At 39.8% G+C, this 15,868-nt stretch overlaps 1 long non-coding RNA gene across 2 annotated transcripts in view; it reads right to left on the bottom strand.

The window, feature by feature from the left end:
- Positions 1–5,136: 5,136 nt before the first annotated feature.
- Positions 5,137–15,868, bottom strand: part of LOC112915346 (uncharacterized) — a 301,012-nt gene continuing 290,280 nt past the window's right edge. The window contains exons 3-4 of one of the 2 annotated variants that reach the window (XR_003234050.2): positions 15,607–15,708; positions 5,137–5,264 (exon numbers count right to left, since the gene is read on the bottom strand). This is a non-coding gene — a long non-coding RNA (uncharacterized lncRNA). The remainder of the gene's footprint in view (positions 5,265–15,606; positions 15,709–15,868) is intronic. The other variant, XR_011997836.1, reaches the window with a different exon arrangement.

Here is a 15,868-nt window from a genome sequence, read left to right as displayed (position 1 = left end):
CAAAAGTGAAATCTTGCCATTTGCAACAAAGTGGATGAACTAGAGGGTATTATGCTAAGCAAAGTAACTCAATGAGAGAAAGACAATTATCATATGATCTCACTTATATATACAATTTAAGAAAGAAAACAGGATCATAGAGAAGGGAGGGAAAAATAAAATAAGATGAAATCAGAGAGGGAGACAAACTATAAAGGGACTCTTAACTATAGGAAACAAAATGAGGATGGCTGGAGGGGAGTGGGGGATGGGGTAACTGGGTGATAGGATTAAGGAGGACAGGTCCTGTAATGAGCACTGGGTGTTATATGAAACGGATGAATAGTTAGTTGACTTCTGTCTCTGAAACTTATAATACTCTGTATGTTAATGAAATGAATTAAAAAATAAAATTAGAAAAAAAGAATTTGGTCTTCCTGGACTAGTGGTAGTGAATCATTACTGTTCTTTAAATTACCAAAAAAAGAGCCCATCACCCAGCACACTGTAAGCAATAAGCAAATCAGCAAGACATTTTGCTGAGGCGGATGTTTGTTGTTAGCATTTGATTACAGAGAGATTCTCAATCATTCTGCGAGTCTGTTGATTTTTTTTTAAGTGAAAACTAGATAAGGAAGACAAAGTATCAAGCTTCCCTGCTTGAAAAGACTCAAAATACCCTCTAAGACCTGAAAAGTTGTACCAAGTGGCATCCCAGGGTTTTTGGAGTAGTTCACTATTGTAGACACTAAGAGTCATGCCCCACATTCCTTTTTTCCTGGCTGTCATCCAGTTTATTTATAGAATGAGATCAAAGAAAAGACATATCCCCGGGCTCCATGCTGGGTTCCGTAAAGAAGCATCTCCTGTTTTCCTCTAAATTTGAAAAAGCACCGAGAGAATCTTGTTTTCAAGATGTAGAGCCACATCCTCCTACCTCCAATCCATGACCTTCAACCCTACTGTCCTAGGAACATGGCTTTCACGGAAGGAATCTGATTGATGGAGCTACATGTTTTTAAGAATGTCAGAATGTCTTCATTTCTGAGAAGAGCTGGGAATTGGCAGAGAACTTCCTCCACTTAAAAGGGAGAACTGTTTCTATTACCAAGTGAATCACTTTCTCCAGCTGTAAACAAACAACTGAAACAGCGTTAAGGAGAGAAATACTGCCAAAAGGGAGAAGGCTGGGGCAAGGGCTACTGCTCATATTCTTATTTTTGAAGAGGTAAATGGCACAAGAACTTTTTCTGGCCCATTCTACTGCCTACTTCTCCCAGACCCCAAGCAGGCAGAGGAGCAGAAGCAAGAGCGTGGGCCCAGTCCTCCACATTACCAGCTCCCCCTCCCCTCACCTGCTCAGCTGGAGAAATCACAGTGTCAGTGGTTTTCTGGCTCTTCTCTAAAGAGAAATCCCCAACAAGTGAAGAGTTATTTGCCAGGAGTCCCAGGGATGAGAAGGAGAAAGGAAAAGACAAAAGAGGGAGTAAACCAACATTATTGAACTCATGGTTAATGCCAGACACATTATATTCTAATCAATTCCAACAATCAGATATGAGACACTGGAGTCGGATGAGACCTAGATTTGAATTCCAACTCTACCACCTACTAGCTATTTGACTTAACCTCCCTGAAAGTCAGTAGGGTCACCTGTAAAGTGGGGTTCCTAATAATAATCTAGGGTTCTAGAGAAGATTACATGAGGTCATGCACATGAAGTCCTTACGGTATAAATGGTAGTAAAAATTTATCAAAATTTAGCTCTATTTTCTATGTGACGTATATGAGTCAGAAGGATAGGTGACTCCCTTAATCAACTGATTCCCAGAAGATGGTACATTTCCTCCTAGGATGATGCCTGACTAGTTCAAAACATTAGACAAGAATGCAAGTGGCTTTAAAAAGGTATATGCATTCTCAATATACTCAGAAGTCACTTCTTACACTCCCTTCATAATTATGTGAAATATTGATCTTTAGAAGTTACTTTCAGACCCTGCATGTCAGTCTCTGCCCCAGACCATCCTAGCAGTCAGACTGAGAACTCAGCTAGCTGGGGGCCCTATGAAACCTTTTCCTGCCAGACTAGGCTCTCCTGTTGCCTTCCTCCACCTCTCTTTTAGATGGATTCCTTTGCACTTACTCCTTCAAACTTCTGGCTTGCCTCTCAGCAGCAGCTCCCCTCCTCCACTCCTTCGGATGGGATTCTTACCCATGGATCTTGTGGCAGAGACACATTTCTCACCAAGTATTATACTTAACTCTTCTACACCTGGCTATGCCAGAATGTCCAGCCTAATTTTTCCCGCTGTGGAGTACAAAATCTACAGGACCCAGATGTCTGCAGATACTAAAATAGCAGAGCCTTGGTTAGCCTGGGTTCCTGAGTGGCTGTGTGGAACAGATCATTACACCATGCACTCAGGATACTTTATAAAAGTAAAAACTTTTATTTTGTTAAACCACTGATTTGGGGCTGTGTGTTCTTACAGCACAGTCTAGCATATCTTAATTTATATAAAATTCAGTCCTTGTCTATAAATTACAATTGAGTCTCCTTGCTCTTGGCTACCTCTCCAAGAATTTTTTTTTTAAGATTTTATTTATTCATGAGAGACATATAGAGAGAGGCAGTGACATAGGCAAAGGGAGAAGCAGGTTCCCATGGGGAGCCCAATGCAGGACTCCATCCTGGGACTCTAGGATCATGCGCTAAATCAAAGGCAGATGCTCAACCACTGAGCCACCCAGGCACCCCTCTCCAAGACTCATACTGGGTCCCATTTTGCCTCTGTGATCCTAGCACACTGTGGCAGGTGCGGAATGGGAAGTTCTAGTCACCTTCCAATTTATTATTTGCATCCCTCCTTCCTCTTCTCCCTCAAATCCTACCTCAACCTCAAAGAGGTCAGGAGGTAACCCAGCTGGAGATTAGCTAAGTCACCGGAATAGAAACTGGAACAGGGAGTTTCCAGCTGATACAGAGAATCAATAGAGCAAGGAAGAGAAAAGTAGAGAACGAATTGACAATTTCAGAAATCGGGGTAAGTGAGCTGAATCTGAGAGTTGTTCAAAAGTAGGAATTAAAGTCTTGGAGTCTTGGGGTCTTGGAGCCAGTGCTTCGGGATGGAACAATGGGGCCAAAGGGAAAGTGAGTCGTGATCAAAAGTAGATGATCCTGGGCAATTCCCTCTCACACTGATTGATGTGGCTCATCTACCTCTGTTGGGTCAGCGGGTAAATCTGTAGAAGTAATCCTGGCTGGCCTCAAGGATCAGGTGTCTACTAGCACAGGAGCAATGACCAATGCTACTGTGCCAGGTGATCTATTAAATCCCATCATCCTTATAAATCCACATGGTTTATTCCATGCTCTTCAAGGCAGGGTTCCTCTTTCCCCCACCACGTCACACGTCATCGGTGGTTCCAATCCAACACGCTTATGACTTGCTTCTTATTCTAAAAGCTTATTCACTTGTGTAATGCAATTTCTCCAGAATAAGCACAGAGCTAATTGAGGAACTTAATGACTAATCTCTCAAGCCAAACAAGATGTTCACATTACCTTTTTAATGTTCGAGTTTGTGACCAGATTATCTGATTTGTCTATGAAAGCAATAATCACACCTTACACCCCAAGTAGCATTAAAAATCAATGTGCAGTGGAAAAGTTAATTAAGATTATGAAATATTAATTATCCTTTTTGATCTTTTCATTTAAAAAATCCATTCTTCCTTCATTTGCTCTATACTCAAAGCTGAACTGTAGATGATGTATCTCTGAATTTACAAGGCTATAAGCAGTGATATTTACAAGATAAATCTGCATATCACACACTGAATATGCAATGAGAAGCAGCAGACTGCCCAGCAGCCCCTCTATTATTAATACCCTGCATATCTGGAGAGATTGTAAATCTTTGCATATAGACCACATTAAATTTGTGATTAAGTGTAAAGGCAAAAATCCTTTTATTTCAGGCCCCAGGAAGTAGTGATAGGAGATACTGTTCCCAATGAGCTTTCTAAAATGATCCATTTTAAACAAAGCTAAAAGCTTTTACCATTAAGGAACACTGAGTCACCTTTAGAGTGGCTCTCATATCACCAAATCCTACCTGACTTTATTTCAGAGCAGATTTATCTTTTAAAAATCGTCTTTTCATTTTGTGCATATGGAAACTCATACATCCTATTCACCTTCTGCCAACATACTACTGCTCATTCCTACTAAAACTGGGGAAGGCAAGAATTTATGAAAATGTGTGCATTTAAACTCTGAAATTATAAGGTACCTTCAAATTCTAAACCCCTTTCCTTTATACAAAGCTGGCGCTACCAGTAGAACCCCTGGAGGTGGTTTCAATTTAATTTTTATTGTGCTTTTCAGACCACATACAGGTTTTATTTGATGTTTTTAGTACATTAAACGGTCAGTATATTACCTAACAGACAAATCAATTTGAAATGGGGTAGCTTGTCAGAAATGATGCCCCTACCCCAACTTTTACAATTTAGCAGTTTCTACTTCTCTTCTGAGAAACTTCTTCTGGGGGTGCTATTCCTAGAAGGGGAGGTGTGAATATTCCAGAACCAGTTAACATAGCCAATCTTATAAAATGAAATATGAGTACTCCATTGTCCAGGACACTGGAGCACGCATTGTCCTTCCCTCACTCACCTCTACAATCCAGTGACTTCTTACTGCAAATGTTTATAACTCTGCCTAATGTCTTTCTTCTCTGAGGGTGGCAACGTGTGCTGAGAATGCTAGGGAAGTAATGCCTCCAGAAGTGCTCATCCAATGGCCAATGGGAATTTGGTGGATAGACCACATTTCATTTGCCATTCAGTTGAGATAACTCTGACGCATATTTCTACATTACCTCTTCGAGTTGCCAAGGAGGGTTGAGTTCAGTTGCCCAGGGCTACTTGTCTAATAGTCTGTTTTTGGAGAAATCCAAAGGCAAGTCCTTTGTGCTTCTGAGGATTCAAAAAGAAAACCTATCTGCCTCCAAGTGTTGGGTACCTAGACAAAGAAGGGTCAGTAATTCTGGGTCCATGAGATGATGGACAACAGAATCACCTCTGATTATGACTTGGTAGCTGCAAAAGTCCCAGGTAGTAGTTTTGCACAGAAACATGAAGACTTACAGCCTTGGAGTCCAACCATGAGCAGTGTGGCCAAGGTTAGCCTGAGGGAGTAGGATCATATTCCCGAAGACTTGCAGGAGGAAAAGCAGGGTTCTATTACCTCTCCCTTCACAGCAAGCAACCGGCAACTGTAAGACAGCAGTGCAGCCCTGAGCTTCAATAAGCAACATAATTTGGTGATGGGAAGCATCACCTACTGTGGGTTACTGAGTCCAGTGATACTCCCCATGGGTACAGAGGTTGAAGCAAACATTATGGCTGTGCTATCCAACATGGTAGCCATTAAATTTGCATCTAAATTAATGAAAATTAAATAAAATTAAAAGTTCAGCTTTTAGTTTGAACTAGCCACATTTCAAGTGCTCACTAACTACATGCAGATACCCTCAGGGAAGAAAGTTCAATTGGAAGTAGCCTCCGTAGTTATTGGGTATTTTAGGGAGAGGAGAAATCTCAAGGAAGTAAAACATCCCAACTTCCTGACTATAAGGGACCTAATAGAATTACTGCAAGAGTCTGGAAATTATATAGGCCACCCTACCGACCTAACGTTTTACAAGCTAGCATGAAAATAAGATGAGTATACCTGTGACTATTGGAAGAAGTATACATAAATGCTAAGGGAACTGTAAAATCTCTATTATAAATTATACAGGCAGAGATTAATTTTAGCGGGGATCAATAAGATAGCCATGGAAGAGATGGCATCTTCATTAAGTCTTGAAGTATATGTAGGATTTCAGTAGGTGGAAAAGTGAGAGGAAGAGGGACATTCTGTTCTAAGATAGAGGCAAGGAAGCAGAAACCATCTTCAGGGGAGGTTTAATAGACTGTCTAGTAGTGAACGATAAAGATGGACCAATGGCCTGGGGCCACTTGAAGGGGAACCAAGAGAGTTGAACAAGTATCCTTTCCAGTGCAAAGCCAGAACTACAGACCCTTTCTAGGTACAGACCCTTTCTAGGGTCTAGGTAGACCCTGACAAGACTCCAGATCTTTTTCTCCATCTATCCCTCCTTAGCTAGCTATCATTAAGCCACAACATGTGATTTCTCACCACAAGAGCCCCAAGTGTTCTAGTGACCTTCAGGGACAGCCCCTGCCTAAAATTCTGAATGTCGGGTGCCTGGGTGGCTCAGTGTTTGAGCGCTTTCCTGCAGCTCAGGGTGTGATCTGGGATCCGGGATCAAATCCCTCATCAGGCTCCCTGCAAGGATTCTGCTTCTCCCTCTGCCTGTGTCTCTGCCTTTCTCTCTCTCTCTCTCTCTCTCTCTCTCTCTCATGAATAAATAAATAAATCTTAAAAAAATAAAAATAATATAAAATTCTGAATGTCCTGATACTAATTCTGATAAACTACACAAAGGTGGTGCCTCCACTTGCCCATTAAGAACAAAAAATTGACTACTTTCCTTTTGCTGGTTTCCTTTTGCTATTCCTGACTGCAGAATATTCTGGCATGATGCTTTGTCCTGATCCCCACTCCAAAACCTTATAAAATGGCAGATGAAAGAACCTCAACTTTAAATCACTTAAGCAAAGAGGGATGTGTTGTAAGATTGCAGGGTAGCTCAGAGAATCAAAGAGAAAGCTTATCTCCTGAGCCGTGAGCAGAACCAGGGAAGACCTTAGACTCTAAAGACCTCAGAAGAAAACAGAAACAGGCACACCAGCTGGGCCTTCCCTGCCTTGCCTTGGCGCTGCTCTCCCGAGGTGCTCCTCATCCTCTCCATTTGCAGACAGCCTCTGCTTCCCAGCTGTGGGCAGAGCACCACCACTGCACACTTGCCCCTTGTGGTTCCATCACCAGAGTGGGGCGGCTCCCATTTAACACCTTACAAGGGAAAACTCAGGGCCATCTCTGGACACATCACCGTGGCCAGGGAACTAGGGACATGTAAAATGATGACAGTCCTCGTTTAGACCACATGACCAGGGTTGTGGGGAGAGGAGTTTCCCCCAAAAGAAGGGGATAGGAAAGGGAAGATATAACTTGGCTCAGACATGACCACTCACGGTAGCTGTTGTGGTCAGCCACCCCAATCGGAATATGGGATACAGGGAGCATTTAGAACAGACTTGTGAGGAAAGGGGGCAGGCACGAGTTTACAGGAGGTCTCACTATGCTAGACAACTATCCTCAGATGTGTAAGAGGCCTGACGTTAGCCAAACCTTGTCCTGCTCCTGTTCCAGTCTTGTAACCTAGGCCTGCAGCAAAGAGCACAACGGCCTCCAATTTGCCAAACCCACGCATAAGATGCAAAGCACATAACTCTTCTGTACGAATCAGGCTGCCACACAAAGCCAAGCCACATCCTGATTCCCATCCTCTCCTATATTAGCTTCAGCGTGTTTTTCAGGCATACTTTGCACCTTTCACTAAACAAATGTATTTTCCAGGATTTAAATAATAAACAAATACAAACATGTATCAGTATGGTAGATAGCAAAATATTTTAAGACACATGTATGCGGGGCACCTGCGTGGCTCAGCAGTTGAACGTCTGCCTTCAGCTCAGGGAGTGATCCCCGGGTCCTGGGATCGAGTCCTCACACCAGACTCCCTGCAGGGAGCCTGCTTCTCCCTCTGCTGTGTCTCTGCCTCTCTCTGTGTGTCTCTCATGAATAAATGAATAAAATCTTAAAAAAAAAAAAAAAAAAGACACAAATATGCTAAAATCAAGGGTGACCCAAAATTGGGAAATCCACTCCAGGAGACAGTTTTCTTGGGGGAGACAAGGTGTCCAAATCACATATGGTATCTGGTGATGGCTGCTCACTGCTTAGAACTGGAGGCCTTGCTGACATTTTGTAATGGAACCAACATTAAATTTGATCCTTGGTAAGTCAGAAACTGTACTGGGTTGAGTTGTCCCACAAAGTAAACTTTATTTGCAGCAACTAAGGAGGTCATGGGAAATGGCTTCCAAAAAAGCCATGATTCCCTGAGCAAGAGTGAATGAATTCCTTTTATTTAGGGTTAGGATGAATGTAGTATATAGGGGCAAGCATAAAGTCATGCTTTGTCTTAAGGAAACATGCCTATACACCCATTGCTTGTTATGTAAACGAGCCTTGTGCTCCTTCTTGGGTGGAGATTTTAGTATTATAATGAGATAAAAGTAGTCATCAGTTATTCTAGAGGCCACTTCATCGTCCATGTGTACAGGCTCAAGTCAGGGGTTAAGTTCAAACTGGCCTGGGTGCTCTGGGCCCAGCTGGAGGTCTCACCAGGGCAGTCCCTGTCACCAGACGGTGGTTTCACTTTCCACTTGCCTGAGTTGAGAGACAAGCTGGAAAGAAGAGCTTTAGGAAAAATGCAGGACAAAGGTTGGTGAGTACAAGCAGGTGGTCAGGTCTTGGGGGGCTGACTGGTGACACTTTCTGTGGTGTCTACCACATTCACTTAAACATAAACGCATCCCTGTAAAAAGAATAAAACTTTCAAAACATTTGAGGAGAAGGGCATTTTTCAGCTGAATCTTCACCTTCCAGAAAGTGCTCCTCAACAGTAAAGGGGACAGAATTTCACAGCCATCTTGTGGGCTAGATCGGAGAAATCACCCCACCTTCAAACGGAAAAAAGGGGTCCCATACACCATTTGTTCCTAACCTGCACAAACCTTGAATATCATTTCCAACTGCCAGATTTCTGGATGTTTCCACACTGGCCAAATCCAATTGAAAATTTGGTATAAACTAAAAGCAAATGTATAGAAACTAAAAGCAAATGCGTTATTTGCCTCTAAAACCTTTTTGTCCTGACTTCCATGTAGCTCTACTACTGCTAGTAGTAATACCACCATTCTCTCTGTAGCTGAGGTTTTGAACCCCATCCCTAGATGCCTTCCATCTAAGCCCTTTCATGGAGTCATGAAGCCTAGCAGTTTTTTATCCTAGCTTCTTCCCAGCCCATTCTTTTGTTCATGTCCGTTGGCACATCTCTAGTGCTCTGGGACCCTAGAGCGAAGTCTAGCCCATCATCTGTTTTTGATAAATAAAGTTTTACTGGAACACAGCCACACTCATTCTTTTCTGTATCATCTCTGGGTACTTTCACACTACAACAGCAAGGTTGAGTAGTTGAGACAGAGACGGGCCCTGAAAGCCCAAAATACTTACTATTAGGCCCTTTGCAGGAAATGTTTGCTAATTCCTGCCCTATAAACAGTCTGCTCAGTCTTAACTTCTTTCCAGTTCTCCCTACTTTAAAAAAAAAATGCTCTAATCTGAACCTTGTGCTGAATTACCAATGGATCTTAACACACCCACACTCCTAGAGTTTTCAAAAAGTTTGCAAAATGCTTCTTACTACGTTTAGAATAATTCCCAATAAATACTATGTTCTACATGATTAGGCATGGCTTACCTCTCCATCTTGCCTGTCACCTCCCTCCTCCCTCACCATATTCCAGCCTCACTGGCCTTTCTCCTTCCCTTCAGGCATTGAGCAATTCCTACTCCAAGGCCTTCACAATTACTGTTCTCTTTGCAGCAACACTCTTCCCCACCCGCTTCCTTCTTATCCTTCAGGTCTCTGGCTCAATGTCCTTTCCTCAGAGATTAGATCACCCTTTCTAAAGATTTTTCTCACTCTGTTCTCTCCTAGCGCCCTGTTCTCTGACTCCATAGGGAGAAAACAAACATTTCCTTATTGGATTTTACTTACTGGATTATTATCTACCTCACTGGTCATCATAGCTTGAGGGGGCCAATCATTACATCCATTTATTTATCATTCCACATCCAGCACCTTTTGAAGAATAAGCCCTGAAATCATATTCTTACAAATGAGTGATGTTCCATTCATTCCCAAATAATATTCATTCTTTAGCCTGGTACGATATGGCTCTATTCTATTTTCCAGTGCTAATTGTATACCTCACTCCAGGTAAACTGGGATAACCATAATTTCCCACATACACACTGTACTTTCTCACCTCTAATGCTTCCTCATCCCTCCCCAACACTACCTCCTCTATCATATTTGCCCAGGAAAACCTTTATCTTCCAGAATTAATTCAAACAATTATTCTAGGAACCATGTTATAATGAAACATGTTTGAATAATATAAATAAACGACATGCTTCATAAAGATTTCTACAATGATCCTTAATATACATAGTTTGATACCCTCATGCCAAAGTCAATGAAATAATAGCAAATTTTACATGAGCCATGCCACAATGCTTTCCAGGTCTAATTCTCTGACAGGCTTCATTCAGGGATTAACTTTAGATGTAGATGAATGGATTGCATAGCCTTCAGGTTGTATACCATTAATATTATTTCTCTAAGTTCCAGTTTTAAAAGTACTTGAGTAATGATGGTACCGTCAGGTACCCTTATTCCATGTTTCAGTTCAATGGAGCTAAAAATGGGACTGAGAACTGTGTGAAATCTGAGGAACCTAAGACTCATGCCTAGAAAAAAGGCCAACACCCATTCAGTGATAATTCAGTAATAAGAGAATGCATCCTTATATCAATCATGACAACATGCTGTACCTAGGATATAGTAACCTGTTTACTAAGAGCATAATAAAGAATACATTTCTTTTTTTCATAAAAGAGAATGTTTCAGTGTCTATTGCCTGTTGCTTAAGGGTCTACATCTCCTCTAGTTTATTGAAAGAGATGGTGAAGTTTTTCTCAAAAAAGCTGAAAAGGATGAAGCCACAATATATCTTTGTGTGTGTGTATGCCTGTCCCCTCCCTTGTTCCACAAATAATGAATGTAGCTTCAGATTGTTATTGCTTCTGAGCTGTTTACTCATAATGAGTTTGTTATTGACAGGAGCCCTTAGAATTTTTTTATGTTGTTGCTAATCACATATTTCTGTTGTCTACTTATTCAGCTGTTATTTTAGGACCCAAGATCAGGAATATATACATACAAATACATGCATGCCCAAACTTCATTCTCCCACATAACTTTATGTCAAATGTAAATGTTATATGTATAGGCTCCCTGATGTTATTCAAGTTATTTACACCCCAACAAGGGCCAAACTAGCTTCATCACACCTCTAGTCTCTTCCAGTTGACATTTATTATCAATCAGAACTCTAATCAATACCTAAACAAGCTCTTTTGCCCTCAAATCTAGTTCTTTGACATGAAATCATTAAATAAACAATATTGACCTCCTACTATGTACTAGGCATCTTGATAGGTAGTAAGCTTTCAGCAATAAAAAAGAAAAAAGTTGAAGTGCCTGCGTGGGTCATTCACTTGAGTGTCTGACTCTTGATTTTAGCTCAGGCCTTGATTTCAGGGTCATAAGTTTGGGCCCTCTTTTGAGCTCCATGTTGGGCACGGAGCCTATCTAAAAAATAATTTTAAAAAAGACAAGAAAAAAAGCCCATTTATAACCTCATGAAGTGTCTACTGAAGACTATAAAGATAATAAGAAAGTTATCTTTCTTACTAATAAGAAAGGTATCTTTCTTACTGAATCATGTACTATTTTAAGTGCTTTACATGTGTTGTGTCATTTAATCCTCACAGATAATAAACCCTAAAGAAAGTACTATTATTCATATAGAAGAAAACTAAAGTTCAGGAGATTAGGTAATTTGCCCAAAACCTCTGGAAAGTAGTGGAAACAGGATTCAAACCCAAATGGTCTGTCTCCAAAGGTGGCACATTTAACACTTTTGCTATTTAATATTACTACCATGTGTGCCCACAACCTGTACACTGCACAACTTAGAGGAAGATAGTTCAAATGACTACAGCCTACATGATCTCATACAGCAGATTGTAACCCAGACACACCACCATATTGCCTTAACCTATGATTTTTCTACGCCTGGTGTCTAAAACAAAAATAACATATAAATGGAAGGAGATGAAATGGGAAATTTTCTAGACAGACACAAACTACTGAAATTGACTCAGGGAGAAATGGAAAATCTAAATAGACTAATAATAAGGAGGTTAAATTACTACTTTTAAAACTACCCACAAAGGAAAGTACAAACCAGCATGTCTTATGAATTCTGTCAAAGCAATTAAAGAAGAAGTGATCAAAACAATATGATACTGGCACAAAAATAGACCCATACGTAGGTCAATAGAACAGAATAGAAAAGCTAGAAATGAACGCATAACTATATGGCCAATTAATCTTCAGCAAAACAGGAAAGAATATCCAATGGGAAAAAGACAGTCTCTTCAACAAATGGTGCTGAGAAAACTGGACAGAAACATGCAAAAGAATGAAACTATACCACTTTCTTATGCCAAACATAAAAATAGATTCAAAATTGATTGAAGACCTAAATGTGAGACTTGAAACCATAAAAATCCTAAAGGAGAATACAGGCAGTAAACTCTCTAATATCAGTCATAGCAACTTCCTTCTAGATATGTCTCCTGAGGCAAGGAAAACAAAAGCAAAAATAGATGATTGGGATTTCATCAAAATAAAAAGCTTCTACACAGCAAAGGAAACAATTAACAAAACTAAAAGGCAACCTACAGAATGGGAGAAGATATTTGCAAGTGACATATCTGATAAAGAAGTATAGTATCTATAATATATAAAGAATTTATAAAATTCAACACTCAAAGAATGAATAATCCAATTGAAATTGGGCAGAAGACATGAATAGATATTTTCCAAAGAAGACATACAGATGACCAACAGACACACGAAAAGAAGCTCAACATCATTGATCATCAGGGAAATAAATATAAATCAAAACTACAGTGAGATATCCTTTTACATCTGTCAGAATGGCTAAAACCAACAGCATAAGAAATACCATGTATTGGCGAGGATGCAGAGAAAAAGGAACCCTCTTAAACTGTTGGTGGGAATACAAACTGGTACAACTACTGTGGAAAACAGTATGGAGCTTCCTTAAAAAAGAATTATCCTATGACCCAGCAATTGCTCTACCAGGTATTTTTCGAAAGAATACCAAAATACCAATTCAAAGGGGTACATGCACCCCAATGTTTATAGCAGCATTATCTACAATAGCCAAATTATGGGACAGCTCAGTGTCCATTGACTGATGAATGAATAAGGAAGATATGAGATATATATATAATGTAATATTACTCAGCCATAGAAAAATGAAATCTTGCCATTTACAATGATATGGATGGAGCCAGAGAATATTATGCTAAGCCAAACAAGTTATTCAGAGAAAGACAAATACTATATGATTTCACTCATAATATGGGATGTAAGAAACAAAACAATCAATGGAAAAAAAAGAGAGGGGCAAATCAAGAAACAGATTCTTAATTCTAGAGAACAAACTGATGGTTACCAGAAGGGAGGGAGGTGGGGAGATGGGTGAAATGGATGATGCAGATGAAGGAGGGCACTTGTGATGGGCACTGAATCAGTGCTGAATCTTTATATTGTACACCTGAAACGAATATAATACTGTATGTTAACTAGCAAGACAGGAAAGTTTTAAATTAAAACTTTAAATAAAGAAAAAAAACAAACAAGAATTAATCCCAACTCATTACAGATTCTTCCAAAGAATAGAAGAGAATACTTTATAACTCATCCTATCACAGCAAAAGCACAAAGATCCAAAGAAAAAATAGATAAGGTGGGACGTATTTTGTACTGCAAAAGGACACCACCAAGAAAGCAAAAAGACAACACACAAAATGGAAGAAAACATTTGCAAATTATGTAATGGATAAGGGACTAGAATACATTTCACATACACACATACACAAAAACTCAATAATAAAAAAACAAGTAACCCAATTTAAAAATAGATTGTTTGAATACATATTTCTCCAGAGAAGATATACAAATGGCCAACAGGGACATGAAAAGAGTCTCAATATTATTATCTACCAGGAAAATGCAAATGAAAACCACAATGAGATGTCACTTCACATCCACCAGGATGGCCAAAACAAAAAAGATAGGTAATAGCAAGTGTCAGTGAGGAGGCAGTCCTTGGAGCCTCAGGCATGCTGCTAGGGATATAAAATAGTTCAGACACTTTGGAAAAGAGTCTGGCAGTTCCTCAAAAGGTTAAATATAACTACCCAGAAATTCCAGTCCTAGGTAAATACTCCAGAGTAATGAAAGCATATATCCATACACAAACATGGGCATGAATGTTTCTAGGTGCATTATCCTTAATAGCCAAAAGTGGAAACCACTCAAATATCCATCAGTGAATAAATGGATAAAATGTGGTATATCCAAATGGATAACATTAATATTATTGGATAATGGAATATTATTCACTGATTAAAAGAAATGAAATTCTGATACCCGCTACTACATGGATGAACCTTGAAAACTTCATGGTGAGTGAAAGAAGCCAGGCACAAAAGACTGCATATTGTCTGATTCCATGATATAAAATGCCTAGATTAGGCAAATCCATAGATATAGAAAGTAGATTCATGGTTATCTAGGGCTGGAGGAATTAGGGGAAAATGAGTAGTGATTGCCAATGGGTATAGGGTTCTTTCAGAATTGACAAAAACATCCCAAAATTGATTATGGTGGTGGTTGCACAACTCTGTGAATATACTAAAAATAACTGAATATACTAAAAATAACCATAAATGGGTGAGTTGTATGATATGTGAATTTATTTTAATAAAAATAAATTGTTGTGACTAAAAGTGATGGAATGAAGGAAGGAGGAATAGAGTTCTCTTTAAATATATAATATTAAATGTACTCATTTATCTCTCCTCAAAACCCGAATAAAATGGTGAGAAAAGAATTTTTTATTCTTTTATTTTTTAGATCTTATTTATTTATTCATGAGAGACAGAGAGAGAGAGAGAGAGAGAGAGAGAGAGAGAGGCAGAGACACAGGCAGGGGGAGAAGCAGGCTCCATGCAGGGACCCCGACGTGGGACTCCATACTGGGTCTCCAGGATCATGCCCTGGGCCGAAGGCAGCACTAAACCGCTGAGCCACCCAGGCTGCACTTAAAAAGACGTATTCCCACGTGGACAAATAATATGGGAGAAGAGAGCACACACAGCAAAGGGAAGACGTCAACACAATTTTGGATGCTGGAAAGTAGAGGAACAAGTATCACGACCTAACAGACCCAGGAAAACTGAAAACCAAGCCTGTAGGAAAAGATAAGATGGAATACTTATGCTTCAGAAAGCTCCAGAAAGGCTCACAAATTGGAAGCATCAATTAATTCTGAAGACCAGGGTATGGAATAAGGCTGGAAGTTGGAGTGCTGGTTCAAAGTTTATATAAGAGGGAATCAAATCCCCTTCCTAAACCATGAAGCTAGACTACAAAGTCCACCCCCAACCCCACTCTGCTACCTTAGCTAGAGAGAGACAGATGGTTTCCTCTTTTTTTTTTTTAATTTAAAAAATTTGAAGTATGACACATAACATATTAGTTTTAGGTATATAACATAATGATTCCATATTTTTATACACTGCAGAATAATAACAAGTCTAGTTAACATCCAACCACCTTGCATACTTACAATTTTTAAATATTCTGATGAGAATCAATAAGCGATTTCTTTTCTGCAGAAGTGGTGGGTCTCAGACTCTGGGCTCAGGATTTAGGCTCTGGATTCAGGGATCTAAGACACAGAAGAGGAAGGAGTGAGATGGTCAACTAAAAACAGGGGAATTGAATACACTGCTCTACATTAAAAGGTAATCTAGGAAACTCACAGAAAGTAAAACAAAATGGCAAAGAGATGGGAAATAAAAAAGACAAAAAAGTTGGAAGCTCAATCC

Source organism: Vulpes vulpes, chromosome 16 (assembly GCF_048418805.1).
Source record: "Vulpes vulpes isolate BD-2025 chromosome 16, VulVul3, whole genome shotgun sequence".
In the NCBI taxonomy this organism is placed as follows: Eukaryota; Metazoa; Chordata; class Mammalia; order Carnivora; family Canidae; genus Vulpes; species Vulpes vulpes.
Note: the sequence above shows the minus strand (reverse complement) of the source record. Positions and strands in the feature narration are given on the sequence as shown.